Consider the following 24,443-nt stretch of genomic DNA (forward strand, 5'->3'; position numbering starts at 1 on the left):
CAACGTTTCTTATCCTTGAGTTCATTGTAAAATAGTAATGACATAAGAATGAAACAAAATACCAGAGAAAGTGTTTAGCTCTGCCATTACCAGAAAGACACTCAATACATTTTACTCTCCTCAGGGGATCGATGCTTGGAAATAAGAAGGTAACCGAAGGAAGGGGGGATGACCTCATACTGAATAAAGTCTGGTTCTCTTATCCAACTCATAATTCTTAATATTGTATACATCTTTTATATTTTCCTTCACACTTTTTTCCTCAATATTTTTGCTACTAAAAAGTATCTTTTTACTTAGGCAGAGCAATTCTTCTTATTATTTTTAAATTAAGTTTATTAAAGTAACATTGGTTAATACAATTATATAATTTTCAGGTGTACATTATAATTTAACATCTGTATATTCTATTGTGTGTTTAACACCCAAAGTCCAGTTTCCTTCAGCTACCATATATTTGATCCCTTTTATCCATTTCGCCCTCCCCCTACCCCCCCTATATTTGACCCCCTTTACCCATCTACCTCCCCGCTCCTCCCTTATCCCCTAACCACTGGTAACCACTAGTCTATAGTCCATGTCCATGAGTCTCTGTTTGTCCTGTTCCTTTGTTGCTTTTAGGTTTATATCTCACATATAAGTGATACCATGTGATTTTCAACTTTTTCTGTCTGGCTTATTTCACTTAGCATGATTATCTCAACTTCTATCCATGTTGTTACAAATGGCTATATTTCATCTCTTCTTATGGCTGAATAATATTCCATTGTATATATGTACCAAAGCTTCTTTAGCCAATCAACTATTGTAAGACACTTTGGTTGCTTCCATGTCCTGGTGAATAATGCTGCTATGAACATTGGTGTGCAAATATCTTTATAGATATGATTTTTTGTCTTTGGGGTAAATATCCAGTAGAAGGATTGCTGGATCATATGGTAGATCAATTCTTAGTTTTTGAGGAACCTCCATACTGTTTTCCATAGTGGCTGTACCAATTTGCAGTCCCACCAGCAGTGCATGAGGGTTCCTTTTTCTCCGTATCCTCTCCAACATTTATTACTTGCCCTGTTGATTATAGCTATCCTAACAGGTGTGAAATGGTATCTCATTGTAGTTTTGATTTGCATTTCTCTAATAGCTAGTGATGTTGAGCATACTTTCATGTTTGTCGGCCATTTGTATGTCCTTTGGGGAGAAGTGTCTGCTCAGATCTTCTGCCCATTTTTTGATTGGATTGTTTATTTTTTTGTCGTTATTGAGCCATATGAGTTCTTTATACATTTTGGATATTAGGCCCTTATTGGAAGCATTGCTTGCAAATATATTATCCCATTCGGATGGTTGTCTCTTTACCTTGTTGACAGTTTCTTTTGCTGAGCAGAAGCCTTTTAGTTTGATGTAGTCCCATTCATTTATTTTTGCTTTTACTTCTCTTGCCTTTGAGGTAAAATTCATAAAATCCTCTTTTAGTCCAAGGTCCTTGAGTTTCATTTCTATGATTTCTTCTATGCATTTTATTGTTTCAGGTCTTGTATTCAGGTCCTTAATCCATTTTGAGTTAATTTTAGTGTGTGGTGATAGACAACAGTCTAGTTTCATTCTTTTGCAGGTGGCTTTCCAGTTTTTCCCACATCATTTATTGAAGAGACTTTCCTTTCTCCACTATGTGTTTTTGGCTTTTTTGTCAAAAATTATTTGCCCATATATATATGAATTTACTTCTGGACTCTCGATTCCATTCCACTGGTCCGGGTGTCTGTTTTGCTGCCAATACCATGCTGTTTTTATTACTGTCGCTTTGTAATATGATTTGACGTCGGGCAGGGTGATGCCTCCAGCCTTGTTCTTTTTTCTCAGGATGGCTTTGGCAATTGGGTTTTTTTTTTTTTGAGCAATTGTTATTATACCCAAATTAGAGACAAAGAAACTGAGGCTCAGAGAAGTTCATGGATTTGACAAAATTTCCATGGTTATTAAATGTTAGTTTCAGGACATAAACCCAAGTCTCTTGAGTCTTGGTCTAGGACTTTTTCCAATGTGTCAGGTTCTCCCTGACTTTTTCAGGTGAATGGATGGGGAATTAATTAATTCTGGTCCCAGGCTTGAGATAATACACTGATTCAAAAAGAACCTTTTAATAAATTATTTAAGGTGCATTTCCTTGTATGATATGCTTTGCTTTTTATATTTTTTGACACACCCAAGGTGTTGATTATGATTCTAGAAGCTAAAAGATAAAATCACAATCTTTTCATTATCTGCATGTGTATTACACATTTATGTTTATTCTAAAACAAATGGTCAGTCCTGCAGTTGCTTTTCCCTGAATGCTAGATACACCTCAGATAGTTTTCCTTAAACTTTCTTTTCCATAAAAGCAATTATACTCTGGGAATGCTGGTATTAGATCCAAGATGGAATTAATAATTTTAATCTGTGATAAAAAGCACATTATTTCAAAGGCAAATGAAAAGTAAATCATGAGCCAGCTATTGTTTAGGATTATTCTCCAGTGCCTTCTTCAATTGATAGCAGGAGAAATTTATAATTAGTCTTAAAAACTTTGAAGCTTAATAATCAGACTGCTAGTTTTTCAACAATACAGAAGGGGAAACAGGTGGACAGTGTTCTGAGTCAATGGAAGTAGCTCATGCCTCTCCAAGCGGGTGGGCTGATCCTGAGCACAGTGAGGGAAAGAGCCACCCACATGGCTACAGATTCAGCCCAAATAGCTCTGAAGTACCTCAGAAAACACTGGACTAAAAGAGTAGAAAGAAATACATATACGTGGCATGATTTGGAAGAATAGATTAAATGGAAGATGGAATCCATATGGAAAAAATTTAGACATATTTTTAGTTTTTTTTAAAGTAACAGCTTTATTGAGCTATAATTCACATACTGTACAATTTACAAATTTAAAGTTTATAATTCAGTGTTTTTGGTATAGTCACAGAATTGTGCAACCATTACCACAATCAATTTTAGATCATTTTCATCACTCCCACAAAAAACTCTTTACACATTAGCTATTATCCCCCAACCCCTTTATCTCCCCAGCCCCAGGCAACCATTGGTCTACTTTCTGTCTCTGTAGATTTGCCTGTTTTGGGTATTTCATATAAATGAATTCATACAATCTGTGATTTTTTTTCTTGTTGTTGTTACTGGTATCTTTTACTTAGCATAATATTTCCAAGGTTATCCATATTGCATCATAAACCAATCAGTACTTTATTCCTTTTTATTGTTGAATAATACTCCTTTTAAATAATGTTATCTATTTATCAGTTGGTGGACATTTGGGTTATTTCCACTTTTTGGTTATAATAAATAATGCTGCTATAAACATTTGTGTATAGGTTTTTGCAGAGATGTGTTTTCATTTCTCTTGCATATATACCTAGGAGTGGAATTGCTGGGTCATATTCTAAGTCTATGTTTGGTCTTTTGAGGAGCTGCCAAACTTTTTTGAAGTGGATGCACCATTTTACATTCCCTTCAGCAGTGTATGAGTCTTCCAGTTTTTCCTCATTATCACTTATTATTTATCTTTTTGAATACAGTCATCTTTGTGGATTGTAAGTGCTCATTGTCTTACTCCTTTTTGGCTGCTATTGCAAAATGCCAGAGATTGGGTGGCTTATGAAACATTTATTTTTCACATTTCTAGAGGCTGAAAAGTCCAGAATCATGGCTCCAACATGAGGTCTTCCTGGATCATAGACAGCTGTGTTTTTGCTTTGTTCTTGTTTTGCTTTGTTTGGAAGGGGTTAGGGAGCTCTGTGGGGGTCACTTTTATAAGAACTAATCACATTCGTGAGGGTGGAGCACCCATGGCCTAAGCATCTCCCAAAGCCCTACTTGATATCATATTGGGCATTAAGATTTCAATCTATGAATTTTCAGGGGACACAAACATTTAGAGCATAGCATTCATTAATTTGCATTTTTTTATGACAGCTAATCATAGGCTTCATTTTTGTCCAGAATATTAACCAATATATATACCCTTCAGGGGCAATATTGGATTTCTAAAATACAAATTTGAATAATTTTATCCCAAAATATTTTCTCCACTGTGAAAGTTCTTCATTCATATTCCATAATTATGTATTTCCTCTGGATTTGTCATGTAGCAGTTAAGTTATAGTGTATTTATTATATAGCATTAGATTGTATTGACTAACATTTTATTAAATTATAATATACTGTCTTATTAGTTACATCTTTTCTGGGGGCCGTATTATTTCCTCCAGGAAAACTACAAATCTTGGAGGACAAAGTCTATGCCTCTTGTTTATTTTGAGAACTTTTAGGACCTAATACAAAGTTGAGCATGTAGTTTGGGCTCACTAAGAATTTTATTGACTAGTTCAGTTGATTGCTCATTTTTGCTAGGCTGGTTTAAATTAAGTCTTAAAGTTAAAAAGAAAATAACTGAACCAATATCCATAAAGAATGAACTTCATTAAGTATTGAGTAATTGGAATTTTGCCAAGTTAATTTTTCAAAATTCAGAGCTTAACAGAGCGTGATGATTATATAAAATATCTCTACAGTGGGGGTTTGGGATGATTCCTTGTGGAGAGGGGCTGTTGCACAGGGTATCATAGAGTCAAGTGGGGAGTTTTTCTCTTCTTTCTCACTAGGACAAATAGAATCACATCCATGGTTATACTGGGGATATTCAGAGGCTTACCAAGGAGTATGTGAGCAAAAGTAGTTTTAAGGGTATTGGTTTTCATTTGTTCAAGTTCCACATATCCTCTACCAAAATTAATTTGATTGATAACTCATCTGTCCTTTTTCTTTTCCACCTCCCCTTTCAAAATTGCTGCTTTTTCATTTTATACCAAAGAAATGCAGACCTGTCAATCATCATGCTGCTTGACTCTGTGCTGTAAAAACCTCCAGGGAAGAGAGAGTGAGTAAAGACAATTTCAAAATACTGGTGTCAACAAAGTCTTCTTCAATCAAGGGGCCATAGCCTTTCCTCTAATCCTTCTCATTAAGATAAACATTTCCAATACATTTTTTTTTGTTTAGTGATTACTCACGAAAATTTGTGAAATAATTATATTGTTTTGATCAATTATTTACTACTAATGCTTTTAATATAAATTATTATTTATTATTATGTAGTACTAATAATTGTAACAACACCTCACTCTAGAAGAAAACATAATTCTTAGATGTTTAAGATTACTGGCAATAAAAATAAGTTTTCATTTATAGACATGTTTTTGTAGCAAAAAGCATGATAAGGTGATCAAAAGTACTTTTGCGCATAAAAATTACATTACTTTAAAATTATATTTTGTAGATACTGTAGAGGAAGTTACATGTAATTATTATTTCAAGAAGGAAAAGGTCCAAGGCAAAATTCTGACAAGTAAAGTTTGTCATATATTTGCTCATATATTAATAAAATAGATGATGCTGGCATCAAATTGATGTGAAATTTATAGTCCATTTGTTGTATTTAAAACAGGAATGTTAGTACTTATAATATTTTAGAAATTACATTCTTTACAGCTATAGAAACTATGGTTAAGAAGATATTTTATATGTCAACCTAGAAATTCATGAGTGGTACATACTTTCCCCGAACTTTTTTAGGAGTATTGAGCAAAAAATAATAATAAAGTCAAGAAATTGCTATGGTTCAAGATAGGGTACTTTCCAACAGCACAAGCTTCATTTTTGTAACTTATTTTCTTCTCTGATGCAGTCTATTATATTAATTCTTGTCCTGATTTAATATGAAAATCTTATGTCGGGGATGGGATGGGAAAATGAATAGAATAGCATCTGTCCAGCTTCTGCTTCTGGAAGTCATCTCAGAAGAAGCTCTTCAGTGATTCCAGTGAGATGTGAACCAAGCCTGCTTTACAAGACCTTCTTAGATGACCCTTGATCTTTGCCCTCTGAGTGATTTTCATCCTTTCTTATGGTGTTTTGGTCAAAATGTAAAGAGCATTTTAAAGTATTTTCAAGTTAAAAGAAAAATTTAGTTATGTCTAAATTATAGCAGGTCAAATTTCAGAAAAGTGGTTACATTTAAACATAAGAGTATTGCAAGTTGGTAAGTATATTGCAATGTTTGATTTGGCAGGAGAGAGGCAAAGCTTTAACTGAAGGTAAAATTTTCATCTTTTCAAGCCAAATATGGTAAGTTTTTAACTTTTGACAATGTCTATCCATATATAGATCTCTGTTTATTGTTTGACTGGATTTATCACTCACACAACTCATTCTTGCATGTGGCAAAATGGGATTTTCCTGCCTTTGACCCTTTCTTGTGTTTTGGCACTTGCTCTGCTCCAAATGAGGTCTAGGTCCATGAAAAATTAAGCTAATACAAGGAGATCTTTGTCAAGATGGAGAAAAAAGACGAGGAATTGCTGTGGAGTTAGGGTCATGGGAGGAAGTGGGTGCGATCATTAAGAAGAATGTAGTGAGAGACTATTTCCAAGGATATGAGATGGGGGTAGGGGGAACCCCAACAACGATGGAGGCCACTGCCAAATACAGGCTTGAAGGACAGGGGAAGGGCTGGTAACCAGATCCAGAAGTCAGCTATCGGTGTAGCCTTTGGAAGATGAATACAGCTATTGGTGATTTTTGAGGATTTAAACCCCAGATTCATTCTCCTACCATGCATTAATCTTCAGCAGGTGTTACGCACTGGTCAAAACCAGCTAGAGGACAGAGGGCAGGGCCACCCTAGATGCAGTGCATAAAGCCAGCTCTCTGGTGAAAAGAGCAGGGTAGGAAGGATAGAGAGTGTACTTAAAGAGCACTTGGAGGATATCCAGCATGGTGAGAATAACAATACACTAGAGCTGTTAGAGGTTGTCAGTGTAAGAGAAACTTGTATATGATAGCCGAATTGCTCCTACGTTTCTAAAGGAATTAAGAATCGTTATGAAATTATGTTTGAGTGCACCCCCGCCCCCTGCCCATTTATATGTTGAAGTCCTAACATCCAATAAGATGGTATTAGGAGTTGAGTTTAGATGAAGTCATGAAGGTGGAGCCCCCTTGACAAGATCAGTGCCCTTATAAGAAGAAAAAGAGGTACAAGTGTTTCCTCTTTGTGTTATGGGAGGATACAAAGAGAAGGCAGCCATCTGTAATCCAGGAAGAGGGCCCCCATCAAGAACCTGACCATGCTGGAACCCTGTTCTTGGACTTCCGAGCCTCCAAAGTGTAGGAAAGTGAATGTCTGTTGTTTAAGCTACCCAGTCTATGGTATTTTGTTGTGGTGGCCCAAGCTGACTAAGTCAAGGGGTCTGGAGGTCTTAAAGCTGTTCTCCGTACAACATAACACATATTCCTTGTCTGAGAGCCAGGACCCTGCGGAAGTTACAGGGACAATAGGAACTTTTAACGCAGATGTAGTATGAACTGATAAGGGGACTGATAGAAAGGAAATGAACTTTTGTTTCATTCTCTGGGAACTCTGCTTTATCATGCAATAGTAACATTTTCCTTTCTCATAATGAATTCTTCCTCTCCGTATTTCCAGGCATTAGAAGCATAGTTAAGAAAATTATATAAGTATATGTTGTATGTATGTATGTATATGTATATAAGTACATATGTACACATTTACATATATGCATTTCTAAATATTGATTATTAATTAATTTTGCTGAATTTTAACTTAAGAATAAGTTTTACTCCAAAGTGTTTAAAACAGTTCCTATATCTATAGTTCTTCAGTCTTAAGTCATAGTATCAAAACTATATATTTCAAAACTATATTTAAGTTGTTTGTTTCAGAACTTGTATAATTCTGTTAGATTAAACTTTTGACACTATTTATTCTAGTGTTACATTTACAAATAGATAATTTAAAAAGAAATAAGTAAAGAAATATTTCACTATATCATTGAAACAGGGTCAATGACAATATGATGAATTTATTTGTTCTTTAGGCAGTATTCCAAGTTATATTGTCAATGAGACGAGACCCACCTGGTTTAATCCAGCTAGATGATCATGAGAACTGGGGTAGAGAAACAGTGGATTAGTAAGGAAGAATAGTAATTTGGAAGCATGACTTAAGGAGAAGCCAGTCTTCTGGGGTTAAAATAAGTGAAATAGGGAGTGATTTGGAGGAGTTGTATGCTTTCTGCTGATTGAAGTTAACTGAAAAATGAGGTACAGAATACACTTAATTATATAGAATTTGAATCTTCAGACTCTTTTTAGTGTGGCAAAATGATTGTGCATTTTAAAATGGTTGAATGGAATGTGCTGTATCAGAATCTGGAGAAAGGGCATCAAATAGAATTAAAAAGAGGAAAGATTACAAATCTATCCTAGTAGAATGAGAAAAGAGTTAAGTGGAGGCTAGATGAAGAAAGCCCTCAAAAGTTAAGGGAACTGTTTTGTCTTTTCTTTCTATTTTTTAAAGCCCTATTAGCGTTTGCTTGTACTTAATCAATTACTTTTTCTGAAAATTAATAACGATCTTATGTAGTTTCTTGACATATAAGCTTACCCCCTCCTTCAAAAAAAGAGTATCTTGAAGCTATTTGAAAATGCAAGTTTGATCACGCACTTCCGATTGTGACATTTATCTACTCTAGAGTTGTGATAAATGATTTTACAAGGCAAAGTCATCTAATCATGCCCCAGAACAGAGAAATTCCTACTTGTATTCTTGTCCTCTCAATTCTTCAGTGATCTTAGATTAATTGTTTAATATCCTTTCTTGTTGTAAACTGATCTTATTAAATTATTTTGTTTTTTAGTATGAATGTACTGAGCTCACATTTTTTTTTATGACAAAATATATTATTATAAATTCTCATTTTCTTGATTTACTTAAGTCTGTGGGTGAAAAAATGACTATAACTTTTTTGGGGAGTTTCTATTTACCAAATCGTGGCTAATAGTAATATCACATTAACATTATGTATAAGTTTATATATGTGTGTATGTGTATGTATTTCTTTGGAATAATACATTTATTATAAATGACTTTTAAATTAATTTAATTAATCTTTTAAAAAATTCTTATGGATTATAAATTTTCTGTAAGCAGTGTAAATACTTTGCAAAACAGATGTTAGAAGTTCTTTTCCATATTTTACATGGTATATTTTAGTATGTATCAACTTTAATTATTAGCAGTATAGAATTTGTTATGTGGTTCTCCACAAGTTATTTTCTCTGATGTATCGGCCACATTTTTGTTGTCTTCTAACTTGTGCAATCTGTAACCTATTATAATCATTTGTATTAAAATTACATTTTATTGAACATCTAAATTGCTTACTCTGAGTTTCTTAAAATGGTAATTATTTTTAAATATTTTAGAATCCTTGTGATTTTGACAATGTTAAAGGTATTTAAAGGAGAAAATGTATACATTCTGAAATGTATACATTTGATAGCCTCTGAAGTTTCAATGAGTATTTAATGCTCTAAAAGAATATTTTTTCACTGTCTGGATTGGGATGCAGATATTTCTGAAATATAAAGCATTCATATATCCCTTCAACTCCTCAATCAAAAGTCAAAACACACACACCTCAGTGTGTCTGCTTTGCATCCAAGTGCTGAGTTTGGTTGAAGGAAGAGGTCATAGGTCATGAGGAAAGCAGGACGATGGAAGGGTGTCATGACATATCTTCCTAGCCTGGCTCTTTGGACTAGAATTAGGCCCTTGGGATCAGTAAGGAAAAGCTCAAAGTTGGACAAACTGTTTCATAAAAGAGTTTCTAAAATTTTGGATATATTGGAACTACTTTGGGACCCATTCTCCTTGACTTTTTGTGAAATTCAGTCCTGCTCTGGCATCCCAAAGTTTAACAGCTTTAAGAACTTCAGGAATCAGCAGGTGGGACAGATTTTGGATTGGTATGCATCATCAGTAGAAGCAATTTTAAACTCCTTCAGTAAGGTTCAATGAAATAGAGGGAGAGAGGATGTTAGATGCTGCCAGATGACTATAGATAATGAAGACTGGTCAAATGAAAATATTGGTAGCCTCTATTTGGGAGTATTAGAAGTAATCAGAGAACACTTTTGAATAGGTTAACATTCTTAATGGAGCCATCATAATTTGGATAGGTATATATATACACTGGCGAAACAAAGTTATAATTCATTTGTGATAAAATAACACACATGTGTGTATGTGCATATAACCTAAAATTATGACTTTCTTTGGAAGAATATGTTTATTATAAAAAGACTTAAATTAATTAAATTAGTCTTTAATGGTTATATTTGTTGTCTATAATGTATGGGAATTTAAAACTTAGTGTTTAGCAGAGGCGACTGTCTACAACCGGTTATAACATGATAGTAAATGTCTGTGTTAAAATTTTCAAGTTGTAATTACAACATATTGCTTCAGGTAATATAATATAATAAACTCCACTTAGTCTGAGTCTATACTCACAATATGGTCCCACCGAGGAAAAATTCTGTACCAAGGCTATATTAAATAACCAAATGTCTAAAACCAGCTCTAACCTCCCATAGTAAACAACTAGACAACTGAACAAAAGAGTGAAATAATTGTTTTTAGTGGCTGGAGAACAAGCAGCACAGGACTGCGATCCTTGTGAGAAAAGAAATAACTTATAAACTCTATGATCTTCTTGGCTTTTTACTCAGAATCAATTTCCAACTGTGGGCACAGAAGGGGAAACCCAAACAGATCCTGGAAGTATCGCTGACTTGAGAAGATGGAAATCAGAGTTTGGGGAGGCTGAGACAAGTTTGGAGGTTATCAGGTAGAGTTTTGGAAAGGAGGGTACTTTATAAGATAAAAGCTCCATTAAGAACTAGGCTGCCCATAAATAGAAGAAAGCTTCACAAAGATGGACCAAGAATGACCAGAGCTCATAAAGGGATGAAGACACTTGAGCTCTGACCATCCAGAATGGAGAGCTCTTGATGATCATCTGGGAAATTTGATGGAGAGCCCAGGAGTCCTGCATTAGAAGCAAAAGTAAACTAACATTGAAGTGGAAGCTGTTTTAGATCCACCCTAACAAGATATATAAATAGACCTCAAAGATGATAAAACTGATCTGCAACTTATTTAACTCTGTAAAGGAAGAAAACAACATCTAAGCAACTAACAACATAAAATTCACAATATTCAGCATTCAATAAAAAAGTTAATAAACAAGCCAAGAAGAAGGAAAATGGGACTAATTACCAAGGAACAAATTAGTCAATAGGAAAAGCACAGAAATAACAATGTTGTTAGAATTAACAAAGAGGTTAAAAACATGGAATATAGCAAGGGGAAAAACATAAACTATTAAAAAGAATCAAATGAAATTAGGAATACAAAATACAATATATGAAAATAAAGAAATGATAGCTCCAAATTTTCCAAATTTGATGAAAATTATAAGCCCACAGTTCCTAAAAGCACGAGACCCAAAGCAGGATGAACACACACATGCTAACACAGATATAACAAGGTTTACCATAATCAAATACCTAAAAACTACTGAAAAAGAATATTTTAAAAACAGCTAAAGAAAAAAGACATGATATACAGAGAAACAAAGACAAATTACAGGAGATTTCTTGTAATTTTATAAACCAGAGGACAGTAGAATGACATTTTCAAAGTACTAAACAAAAAAAGCTTTCAATCTAAAAGTCTAGAAACAGCAGCATTGCTCCTCAAAATAAAGCCAGATAAAGACATTTTTCAGAAAAAAATTTAAAAAATTTGTTACCAGCAGACCTGAATCGCAATAAATGTTAAAGGAAGTTCTTCAAGTGGCGAGGAAATGATACCAGCTGGAAATATAGATCAATACAGAGAAAAGAAGAGCAGTATAGTAAAGCTAAATATATGCTCAAATACAAAGGTTTTCCCCTTGATATTTAGTATCTTTTAAAAGTATTTAATTGCTTAAACAAAAATGATACAATGTATATTTTGAGTATAACATATGTAGAAGTAAAACGTATAACTACAATAGCACAAAGGAGAGGAGGGAGAAGCAAAAGAAGATACAAATGACCAATAAACACATGAACATATGCTCAACATCATTAGTTATTAGGGAAATGCAAATTAAAACCATTATGAAACACTACCACACGCGTACTAGATTGTCTAAATTTAAAAAGATTGACTATACCAAGTGCTGGCCAGTATATAGAACAACTGAAAGTTTCATACATTGATTTGGGTGATATAAATGGTAAAATCATTTTGGAAAATAGTTTTAGAGATTCTTATAAAGTTAAACATACACTTACAACATGATTTAGAAATTCCACTCTTGGATTTTTACCCAAGAAAAATGGAAAGCGAAATGCACATAGACTTGTACATGAATGTTCACAGCACCTTTACTCATAATAGCCTGAAAATAACCCAGGTGTCCATCAAAAGGTGATGAATAAACAAATGATGGTATATTTATAAATGGAATACTACTCATCAAAAAAAGGAATAAAAGTACTGGTACATGTAACAACATAGATGAATCTCAAAAAAATATTATGTTGGGTTAAAGGAACCAAATCCAAAGAATACACACTATGCGATTTCATTTCTATGAACCTAAAGAAAGGACACTAATGTAAAGTGACAGAATAAAAATCAATGGTTACCTGAGAATAAAATGCTGGGAGGTGGGAGGTGGCCAGGGTTCATAATTTGGGACACAAGGACTTTCAGAGGCAATGAACATACACTATATATTGACGACAGTATTTATATTGTAAATACGTTTGTCAAAACTCAGTGAAATGTGTATTTTAAATGGGTGCATTTTACATATATAAATTATACCTCAATAAAGTTGATTAAAATATGCCATCAATAAAACAGAAAGGAAAATAATTTACTTCTATTTGCCTGAAGAGTGGAAACATTTTGAAGAGTTCTGTGGTGTACTTGGCCAGGCCTGCTTTAAGCTTATTTACTACAGGAAAGTACAAAAATATGTAACTATGGCAAGAGAGTAATTGCGTCCATTCACTAATTTGTATCCTTAATTTTGTACATTCTATTAGTGCTTATTTCTGGTTTGAAGTAAAAGCATCCTTGAATTAATTTGGCATTGTCCTTCTTGCTCATTTTAGAAACAGATCCAGTTGAATAACTAAGTAATAAAATCTCAGAATGGTAAATACCTAGAAATTACTTTTCCCAGTATCTGAGGCCAAAGAAGATAAAATTACAAAACTAGTGAAAGGCAAAGCCTTGATTTTTAAGCTGAAAATTCTGCTTTTAATTGTTATTAAATTTTATAATATAACCCTTTCTTCCTGCATCTTGTTACTCTGTCCTTGTCCATTCTGCTCTTGTATCTCCCTAGATAGGGGTTTCTTGCCTTCCTCATGCTCTTTTATCCTGTTCTTATATCTGTGCCTTTGTTCATATTACTCTTTCAGCTCGAATATCCTTTTGACTCTCAGCAAATTCAGATAATGAAGAAAAGTTGCCATACTGTTAGAGTACTACACTGTGTTTCTCTTTCTTAATAAAAAATATTTTATTATACTTAATAAAATGCATTCATCTATGTTATTTTAACCTAAATCTTTATATCCATCACTTGTGTTATGGACTGAATTGTGTTCCTCCAAAATGTGTATGTTAAAGCTCTAACCCTCAATGTGATTGTATTTGGAGATAGAAACTTGAAAGAGATGATTAAGGTTAAGCGAAGTCATCAGGGCGGGGCCCTAATCCAATAAGACTGGTGTCTTTATATGAAGAGGAAGAGACACCAGGAATGCACGTGCATGGAGAAAAGTTCAGGTGAGGCCATCTACCAGCCAAGGAGAGAGGCCTCAGGAAAGATCAACCCTGCAAGGACCTTGATCTTTGTTTTCTAGCCTTCAGAACTGTGAAAAAATAAATTTCCTTTTAAGCTACCTAGACTGTGATATTTTATTCTGGCAGCCCTACCACATTAATACAATTCTTTCTGAGTACTTTCTTAGAATTCATCTATTCCAAGAAAATATATCTAACCCATACTTAGTGTTTTCTCTACCTTTAGTATCTATTTTATAATTTATTATGTTTTATTTGCTTTAGCTTTTTTATAGGCAATAATGTCATAAACTATAAGAATGCTTTTAGAATTCATTATTTAGTGTCCATAGGCACTTCTTTTGTAAACTGGAATTATTTGTTACTTTGACCTGAGGTTTATAAAGCCTGAGTATAGGCATTGCTTTATGATTGTAAGCTGTTTGAATTGTACAATTGATTTGCTTATCAAAGACTCATTCTCAGTCAATATATTTATAAAAAAATTGTCCAGTAAAACACAAGTTCTCAACAAGTTATTATTTTTCATAGCACAATGGGAACCAGACCCTAATAAGTATATTCCCCCCTCTTTTAGATGTCCTTTATATACAAATTATTTTAGAATTCTTTAGACATATAGGCATGCCTCATCTCCTGTGAAGGCATACAGTACATCTTTGATTCCTTTTGTATTATATTACTTATTGAAGGGAAAAAGGAAGGAAGAAGGGAAGGAGTATAGGAAGGAAGAAAGGGAGGAAGGAAGGAAGAAAAGAAGGAAATGATAGCTTTATGCTCCAACATTTTCTACATGTTCTTTATAAGTAGGGAAACCATTTCAAATCTAGGGTATAGATTAGTGAAAGACCCAGATAATGTGTATTATTAGGTAGAGGGTGGGATGTTCAAATTCAGGATTGAGGGTGAGTGGGAGTAAAATAGTTCTGCATTAGGAAGGCTGAGGGAGAAAATTATTGAAGAAAAAGAGCATGAAGATGGAATGTGGCTAATTGGAGAAATTAAAGGGAAGAGAGGGAGGACAGGTGATTGGGGAAGGTCAAGGATTGAGTTTGAGAGAAGTACTAGGTGCTGATAAAGAGCATGGGAAAAGATATATGTTTAACAAGTAATATTTGAATTGTGCATTTCTCTATCTCTGAAATAATCACTAAAACATCATTATTGTCTAAAATTTTTGGACATATAAAGTTTTGTTAAATATTGAGGAAGAGAACATGAGGAAAACCTTCGGTGTTACATAAGTAGAAAGAATGCATAAATCTAGAAATCTCCACAGTGTTCCTGATTGTAATAAAAATCAAGAGCTATTTAAAATATTTAAAATAGCAACGTGAGAGTACTGTCATATACCATGCTACCTGATTCTTTGATTGTTGTTTAGCAAGGTATTTGAAAGACTACCACATTAGAGCAAAACTCTGGGGTCAAATTTAAGTAAATAAAAAGAATGTCAAATAATTGTTAATCACCAACATGGAAACTGCTTTTAAATCAATTGAAGGACAGCGTACTTTATTGTTCCCACTCTAGTGGAAATGATTTTTATTAAATAAAGCTGAATTTACAGAAGTGTTCCAGAAAATGTATAATGTCTCAGAAGTATTTCACTTTATGAATATACCATAATTTGTTTATCCATTCACTTATTGAGAGAAACCTGGCTTATTTCCAGTATTTGATTGTTATGAATAAAATTTCTATGAACATTCATGTATAAATCCTTTTGTGGATATATGTTTTCATTTTTCTTGTATAAATAGAGGAAGGAATAATAGGTCATATGGTAAATAGATGTTTGACTTTACATGAAAATGTAAAACTGTTTATTTGTATCATTTAATACTTCCAAAAACACTGCACAAAGTTCCAGTTGCTCCACATACTTGTCAACACTTGGCATTATGTCTTTTTAACAATAGCTGTTCCAGTGGGTGAGTGGTGATATCTCATTGTGGTTTTAATTTGTGTTCATAACTAATGGTTTTGAATATCTTCTAATGTCCTTATTAATAATTTATACTATTTTTTGATGAAGTATCTGCTCAGGACTTGTCATTTTTTAAAGTGTGTGTGTGTGTTTTGTCTTCTAATTATTAACATTTTAAAGTTCTTTGTAAAGTCTTGACACAACTTCCTTGTCAGATATGTGTACTGCATTTTCTCCTATGGCTTGTCATTTCATTTTCTTAATGATGCTATTCAGAGAGTAGAAGTTTCTAATTTTATCCAATTTATCAATTTTCTCTTATGGTTCATGTCTTTGGTATCCTTCCTAAAAAAATCTTTGTTTACTACAAATGTACTCTGAATATATTCTTATTTATTTTCTCTTAGCTTTCATGTTAAGTCCATGATCCATTTCAAGTTAATTATTGTGTATGGTGTGAAATCAAGGCTCATATTTTTCCATGTACATATGTAATTGTTTTAGCAATATTTGTTGAGAAGAATTTCCTTTCATATTGAATTATCTTGGTGACTTTATTAAATAATATTTGCCCATTCCATGTGTGGTCTCTTTCTGAACACTTTTCTGTTCCTTTGATCTGTAGTATATCCTCACACTTCACTCTCTCAATGTAGTATTAAGTCTTGAAATCAAGTTATGTAAGTCCTCCAACTTTGTTCCTTTACAAAATTGTTTTGGCTATTCTACATTTCTTGTACATATATATACAACAAATATGCGTATCATAGAGTCTAGCATTTGTGTGTGTGTGTGTGTGTGTGTGTGTGTGTGTGTGTGTTACAATCATCTTGTCAATTTCTACAAAAGCCTCTGGGATTCTTGAATGTAATTGTGTTGAGTCTATAGATCAATTTATGGAAAACGGGCATTTTAATAATATGGAGTCTTCCAATCAAGCCACATGATATACCTATCTATTTATTTAGGTCTTTAAATTTTCTCAGTAGTGTTTTGTATTTTCAAAGATCCAACATACCTTTTGTTAAATTTATTCCCAAGTGTTTTATGTTTTTGATGATTTTATACCTGGTAAATTTTAAATCTTAATTTTCCAATGATCTGTTTTGAGTATATAAGAATATAATTTATTTCTGTTAATTAACCTTGGATTCTGAGACTTTCATAAACTTATCATTACTTCTGGTTGTTGTTTCATTGATTCCGTAGAATATTTTATGCATTCAAGCACAACATTTGTAAATAGCAACATTTCTAGTCCCTTCTTTATAATCTGTATATCTTTGTTTTCCCTGCCTTATAGTACTTCCAGAACTATTAAGTAGAAGTGGGAAGAGTAGACATCTTTGCCTTGTTCTTGATCTTAGAGGGAATTGTTCAATATTTCACTATTAACTATAATGTTAGTTGTGGGTTTTCCTTAGATGCCCTTTATTAAATTGAGGAAGTTGCCTTCTATGCCTATTTTGCTAAAAGTCTTTATCATAAATGGTGTTTAATTTTTATCAAATAATTTTTCTTCATCACTGAAATAATATTATGTTTTTTTCTTTATTCTGTTATTGTGTTTACTTACATTAATTGACCTTCGAATTTTGAATCAACCTTGCATTCCTGGGATAAACCTCACTTGGTCATAATGTACTATCTTTATTTTGTTGTATCTTATTGGCTCATATTTGTTGAAAATTCTTGCATCTTTATTCAAGAAGGATGTTATTCTGTTAATTTGGAGATTGAGATTTCACGGTTTATTTATTGTGATATACTTTATCTTATTTTGCCCAATCCAATTGCCGATCTGTACCAGATTATTCATTTTGTTTAAACTAATAGCTTCTACTGTGGATTCTATGCTCCCCCACCCCGTACTCTTGCCTCCTAACTGATTTTATCTGTCCTATTACCAGTTGCAGAAAATCCACACTCTCCATCAATGTATTTGATCAAAATTTACATTAAGAATTAAATCTTCACTTTAAATACCTCAACATGTTCCCTGTACTCTTGTTCTAGGATGTCTTTAGATGTATTAACTGATAACTTATTGTTAACATACTAAATTTCATATCTGATCTGAGGTATTTTCATATGCATTGTTACACAAATACCTTAAGTTAAATGTTTCTCTCCTTTTACTTAGACCCAATCTTCTCCTTCTCCAGTATTATCTATCTGTTATTGACAATTCCATACATTTTATTACCCAAATCAGAAAATGTGGTTCTCCCTTTCTTTCATTTTCTATTTTTGATTGATGATCCTATTTTGCCAATTCTATATCTTAAAAATCCCTCAAATATACTTCCTCTTCTGCATTCTCTGTCATTGTCTTCAGATGCTCAACATTTCTCTCCTAGATCACCAACATCATCCTCTAACTGGCTTCTTTCCCACAGTCAACCTGTCCACACTGTCACTAGATTGATCTTTCTGAAATGCAAGTTTGCTTTTTTGCTTAAAATTATTTAAGGTCTCTTTTTTTTTTTTTGCCTTTAGAATAAAACACGAAATCTTTAGTACAATTCCCAAATTCTTCAAGATCTTTTCCTTATTACAGAAATGTACAAAACAGGTTTGAGCTGAAAATGAATTCCACATAACTTAGTAAAGTGAAAAATCAATACAACTTTTGTGCAATAATCTTAGTCAACATGGCCCTCACTGTATCACAACTAAGAGTTTTACATGTAGTTTAGCATAGTAAAGATGATGGGAATTATCTTACTCCCAATGTTGTGTAGGCCAGGATTTTAAAAAAATTGTCAAGATATTAACATTTATTTGGCTCTAAATGTATTTTCGTTTGTGTGAAGCAAAAAGTCCCATGACCCTAATGGAAAATAAGTCTTAATCATATTCATATAGAAAACTAGGCTACATTTGATGAAATGTTAATGATTTAAATTAAAAAATTATTATTTCAAATGTCTCTTCATTCCTAATTCCTTACCCTGGTTCCTAGGTCAGAAACAATCCATTCTTTTGGGCTCTGACAACCTTTTTAAGCTAACACTGCCTTGCTTTGTGATTATTTTTTTCTATATCTGTTTCCACAAAAAGTTGAAGTTTTTGAGGCAAAGACATAATAATGTCTTGTGCAGAGTCTGGCTCAAAGATGCAACTTAATAAATATAAATCAAGTTCATACCAAGACTAAAAGTAGAAGAGTGCAGACATGGAGCTATTACAAACATGAACATTGTAGAAAGCCAACTTTGGAAACTCTAGAATGTTATTCTGTGTCTCCCCAAATCCAGAGTCTCATGGATCAAATATTTAAGTAATTTTTACTGACCTTTAATGGGATAATACTTATGTCTTGCCAATAAAATCAATACAGCTTTTGGTTTTTCTATCTTCTTAGACTTAAGGTACTTGATTTTGGTATAGTATTATTTTTTATTGTTTGCTAAATTGGTTTACTTTTTTGAAAGAAAATATTCTGGTTTTTTTTTCTTATTTATTTTGTCTAACAATAACTATATGAAGGAAATTAAATCAAGTTTTTTTCATATGGGTGGAGAAAATTTTAATGAGCAATTTCAAATATATTTTGCATGTGGCCAACATATTTAAAATATTCATTTGCTTTTTCTTTAATCTTGGATATAAGAAAGACATCATAAAAGCAAAATCCTAACAGATGCATGATCTTCACATGTGGTTTATGAGCACAGATCACTAATGACTAATACCAACTTGTTTATTATTTCCATCCTTTGTGGAAACTTTGATGAATAGAAAGTTAGATCATGAGCCAATTGTAGTTTTCCTGAAAATAAGCAATTTGTATTATGGTAACAGAAATAAATACACCATTTTTGAGGCACATCACTATACTAGATTTGTGTTAAAACTATTGTCAGTCTACATCAAAATCCTCTGATAAATTCAATTGTTAAAGTGAGTGAAATGGAACCCCTAGCACATGTCACTCTGGCATGTTAATCCATGTATAAACAAGCAAATTCGTAGGTTCATATCCAATATCAGGATGAAATTACAAGATTTAAACTATCTTGTAAATTTAGAGAACATAGACATTTATACCATTGCGATATTTGGGAAATTGTACTTTCATATCTTTTTTTGGATACATTTGTTAACTAAATGTTTTTGGGCAAGTATCTACATGGTCTCTGAGTCTGCATTTTTATCTGGGAAATGTAAAACTATGTCTGCCTTACCCACCTTAGTTAATCTAGTAAATATTTATTTAGCTCCTATTATGGGACATACATTTTTCTAGGCATTTATGTTATACAACAGAAGAGACACAAATGAGTAAGGAGACACCTAACAAGTAAATAAACAAACTGTGCTAAATAAATAAATCATTTGGCAAATTAAAAGATGGGAAACATGTAGAAAAAAATAGTGCAGGGTAAAGGCAGAAAGTTCCCAGGAAGATGGGTGGGCTCATTGCAGTTTAAAATAGAATTGTCAGGGTAGGCTTTGAGAAGGTGGCATCTGAAGAAAGTCTCAAAACATACAAGGGAGTCAGCCTTCAGGAAATAATTCCAGATCGAGGGATTCACAAGGTCAAAAGCACTAAGGTATGTTCTGTGAGTTGGCAGAAAAGCAAGGAGGCCACTGTGGCTAGAAAGGAGTGAGGGGCAAAGCAACAAAAATCAGAGAGATAAGGAGGACCAGGATACAGACTGATCACGTAAAGTCTTGTAGGCCATGGTAAAGATTTTGCTTTGATTCTAGAGGGAGATGACCAGACTTGGAAGGATTTAATGAGGAATGATACGATTTGAATTAGACTTTTAAAGGACCATTGTGACTATTGTCTTGAGACTGTATTATAGAGGGCAAGAGTAGAAGAAAGGAGACCATTAGGAGGCTTATGGGAGTCATCTGAGAGAGATAATATTAACCAACAGACTAAGATGCTAGCACTGGACGTGAGGTAAAGTGTTTGTATTGTAGGTATGTTTTGAAGGCAGAGCCAATAGCATCTTCTAACAGATTGAATGTGGGATGTGAGAGGAAGTGGAGTCAGAGTTTCTCCAATAATTTGACCTGAACAACTGAAATGATGGATTCGACATCTATTCACATAGCAAAACTGCAAGTGGAGTAAGTTTTAGGGAGGAACATAAAACAATTCAGTTTTGGTTAAGATTGAGGTGTCTATTAGACATCTTATTTAAGATAATCTAAATTATACTGTAGAGAGTGCTTCTTGGCCTTTTGGCTAGGATAAGTGTAAATTATGCTGTAGTTAAAACTAAGTCTCAACATATCAGTGGCTTAACACATCAAAGGGTTACTTCTCACTCATGTTGCACATAAAACATGGATAAGTAAAGGCTCTGCTTCACACATAGACTCAGGGACAAAAGCTGATGGAAGCACTGTCATATTTTAACTGCATTGGAAATACGCGGCTTCCAGAGTCATGAAACAAGGGAGAGAAAGACTAGAGAGTCATGCTTTGGCTCCTAATATATTATCCCAGTAATACCAATCACTTCCTTTCACGGCCCATTGACTAAAGCTAGTGATATGACATTACCTAAACGCAAGGGAGTGAAAAAAATTAACTTTGATATAAGAGCAGGCATTCAGGTGACAGGTCCGTGCTTGTGATATGAATTTAAGAGTGGTTGGCCATGTGTATAGTATTTAAGTCCTGGAGATTGTGAAGTTATCAGGGATTAAACAGATAGAGGAGAGAAAAAGGAGAATTGAACTCTGGGATGCTCCAATGTTGATAGATGTGGGAAATGAAGACATAAGAGCAAAGGATAGTGACAAGTGAGGTAGGAGGAAAGCCAAGATACTTGGGTGCACTACAATTCAAGTGAAGAAAGGGTATCAAGGAGAAAAGAGAGTGATGGACTATGATAAATGCTACTGACATTTCCAGTAAGATGAGAACTGAGAACTGACCATTGTGTTGGTAGGCAGAGCTCATTGGTGTCCTCCATGTTTTGGAGGCATGATGAAAACCTTCCTGGAGTGGATTTAAGGGAGAACGGGAGTAGAGGAATTGGAGATAGTAAGTTTAGCAACTCTTGAGAAAATTTAATTTAAAGGATAAGAGAAATGGAGTGGCAGCTAAAGAAGGAAGAGGGATTAAGAACATGACTTTTAAAAATGAGAACAATAGTAACCCATGTGTATGCTAATAAATAAATAAAGATTGATGACATAGGAGAGAGGGGCAAAAGTTGCTGAAACGATGCTCTTGAGCAAAGGGGAGTAGATATGTCTACTGCACAAACAGAAGAACTGATCGGCTTTAACTGGAGTCATGAGTGCTTATCCCTAGTGACAAGCAGGAAGGCAGAATCGAAGAGTGAGGAGTGGTGATGGGAGTTCCTGCAAATTTGGTGATACTTACGTGCAGGTGTCTATGGAAGTTGGATTTGGCATGAACACCAAATAGAATGAGCTCCAAAGTAATAGATGAATATATAATTACAAATTTGCTGTTAGATTTTAAAGCTTAACATTAGCAAAAACTGAAACTGCCAATAAAATGTCCAAAAGGCAGATAGCAGGCAAGGCTAATCTGGAAGAAGATAGAGCCTATCTAGAGACTCTTGGCATAGAAGAGTATGCAGGCTTTTTGGACCAATTACCTCTGCAGAGAAGCTGCTCACCATAGGAACATGAGGAGAGTGAAGATTATCCTAAATTATTCCTATGGAAAGATGAATTAAGAATTGAATGGGTATAGATGTATTCTACTTTTGCTAGAATATGTTTACATTGCTGTGTTAGTTTCTAAATTAACCTATAGCCAATAGTTACAGTAATTTATTAACTCAGTCACATGGGCTTCATTTGTATGTGTCACACACAAACTAACAGCAGCCATTCACAAAGGTCAAGGATTTGGGAATCAGAGGGTACATTTAGGAGAACTATATCTTCTAAATTATATCATTTATGTATTTGCCTGAAAACATTTACATTCTGTTCCGCAATAATAATAACTTCCTAATATAGAATAAAAGAACCGTTTTTAGACCCAGAGTGCTGTCCAGAATCCTGATAGACTACTGACAGTTCTGTTGCCTTAGGGATTATCATTTTCCTGGGGGTGGGGGGGGGGAGGGGACAAAAACTGAACGATGCAGAGATTTGTGCTAATGTGTGTATTTTCCTGATTAATTCAAATTAGCAATAATTGACCAAGTAACTGTGAATTATTGGAATTTTTCTAACTTTTTGGACCCACAAAAAATATTTTCTCTTAAATTAGTAGCTGCTATATCATGAAGCTGCCATGTTCTGGAAAGTCAAGTTATTTTGCTGCTACAGTTCTAAACATGTCCAAGGATACTACTTCATCAAATCACAGAATTGTCCAGAGCATTCTTACACTGTAAAAATTTGTACCTGGAAGATTAAAGGAAAGAATTTTAGAGGCCATGTGGTAGCCCATCATCTGTATTGCCCAAAGAAGGGAAAGACTGTGAAATGGAATTGCCACTGGAGCCTTGTCAGCAAGTCTTTTATGAAAAACGCAATTAATTCTTTCTTCTATTCCAGACCTTCTAACAGGATAACAGCTGACAAACTGCCAGGCTTTGTTGGCCAGAATAGAACCAGACATTACTATGTCATAACACTTGGTCCTAAATAGGAGCTTTTATATTCCCTAACGCAGCCTTTGAAGGTTCTGAATTTTTGATGGATTTTCCTTACTTTCCCACCTTGCTTACCAGGCTTAAATTGATACACCGATCACATAGAGATATTCAAAACCTTATAGTCTTTTCAAACATATATTTAAAATTCTTATAAACATAATACATGCCGTGTCTACAAATAATGTGTAGAAGTGTTTCTAATTAAAAGCATCAGCCCCTTGTCTCGTCTTTTCCTACACATAATTCTATTTCCTAGAGGCAAAATTTTTTTCTCTTTTAAGTGTGTCCATCTTAAAATTCTTTGCTAGTTAATTTCATATATCTATGTGCTATATATCCTATGTCACTATTTCTTCATTCTCCACAGAGACATTGTTTATTGACTTCCTGATAGATGCAAATTCAGCCAGGTTGCCTTCTCCGCCCTTTTGCCGCCGCCACCGCCACCACCACCTCCACTTTCTGGTTTTGTAATAGCACTATTTTGAGATTTCTATCGGTTATTTGTGTTATCTAATGATTATAAGCAATATCTCTAGATTCTTCATCTTCCAAACTACATCGTTTATACTTTCACTTAGACATGTCAAGTTTAAAAGCATTTGCATTGAATTCTGTACCCATAATTAATACCTTCCTGATGTATGTATAGGTTGATTTTAAAGTTGAAAATCAATATAGTCTGGGCTGTGACTTTTTTCCTGGCTGACTTCACTCATGATCCCATTTCATTTTATATTTTGTCTTCTGAAAATTCATTGGAAACTCTTATTTGCTGATGGTCCATCTCTGGTTCTCTTTGCTTTTGTGTTCTTGTAGTTTCATGCCTTCTTCGTTTCTTTACTTTTAATAAGACCTAGAGAAGGAAAGGATAAACAAATGTGCTCAGTCACCCTTTCACTGGAAGCTCCTTCTGACTTGTATTTTTATTTTCCTGACACATGCAAAACAGAAAAGTGTTGTGCCAGCAATAATCTAGCTAGACTTTCATATTTCTAGTAATGCACTTTTGGAACTACAGTTTACACATATTGTCTTTTTACGTCTGAAGTTTATCATTTCATTATTGCTTTAAATTAAGTAAGAAAAGTGTTCTAATCCA

The 24,443-nt window shown here is 33.8% G+C and overlaps 1 long non-coding RNA gene across 5 annotated transcripts in view; it reads left to right on the forward strand.

Annotated features, from left to right (window-relative positions):
* The window catches only part of LOC120601229 (uncharacterized), an 82,039-nt gene that overhangs the window by 10,462 nt on the left and 47,134 nt on the right, over positions 1 to 24,443 (forward strand). The window contains exons 3-5 of one of the 5 annotated variants that reach the window (XR_005652399.1): positions 4,865 to 4,930; positions 6,122 to 6,177; positions 10,648 to 10,871. The exons of 2 other annotated variants lie outside the window; for them this stretch is intronic. This is a non-coding gene — a long non-coding RNA (uncharacterized LOC120601229). Of the gene's footprint in view, positions 1 to 4,864; positions 4,931 to 6,121; positions 6,178 to 10,647; positions 10,872 to 24,443 lie in introns of those variants that run through there. 2 more of the 5 variants (XR_005652400.1, XR_005652401.1) reach the window with 2 other exon arrangements.

The sequence above is a fragment of the Pteropus medius genome, unplaced genomic scaffold (assembly GCF_902729225.1).
Source record: "Pteropus medius unplaced genomic scaffold, Ma_sr-lr_union100, whole genome shotgun sequence".
NCBI lineage: Eukaryota > Metazoa > Chordata > Mammalia > Chiroptera > Pteropodidae > Pteropus > Pteropus medius.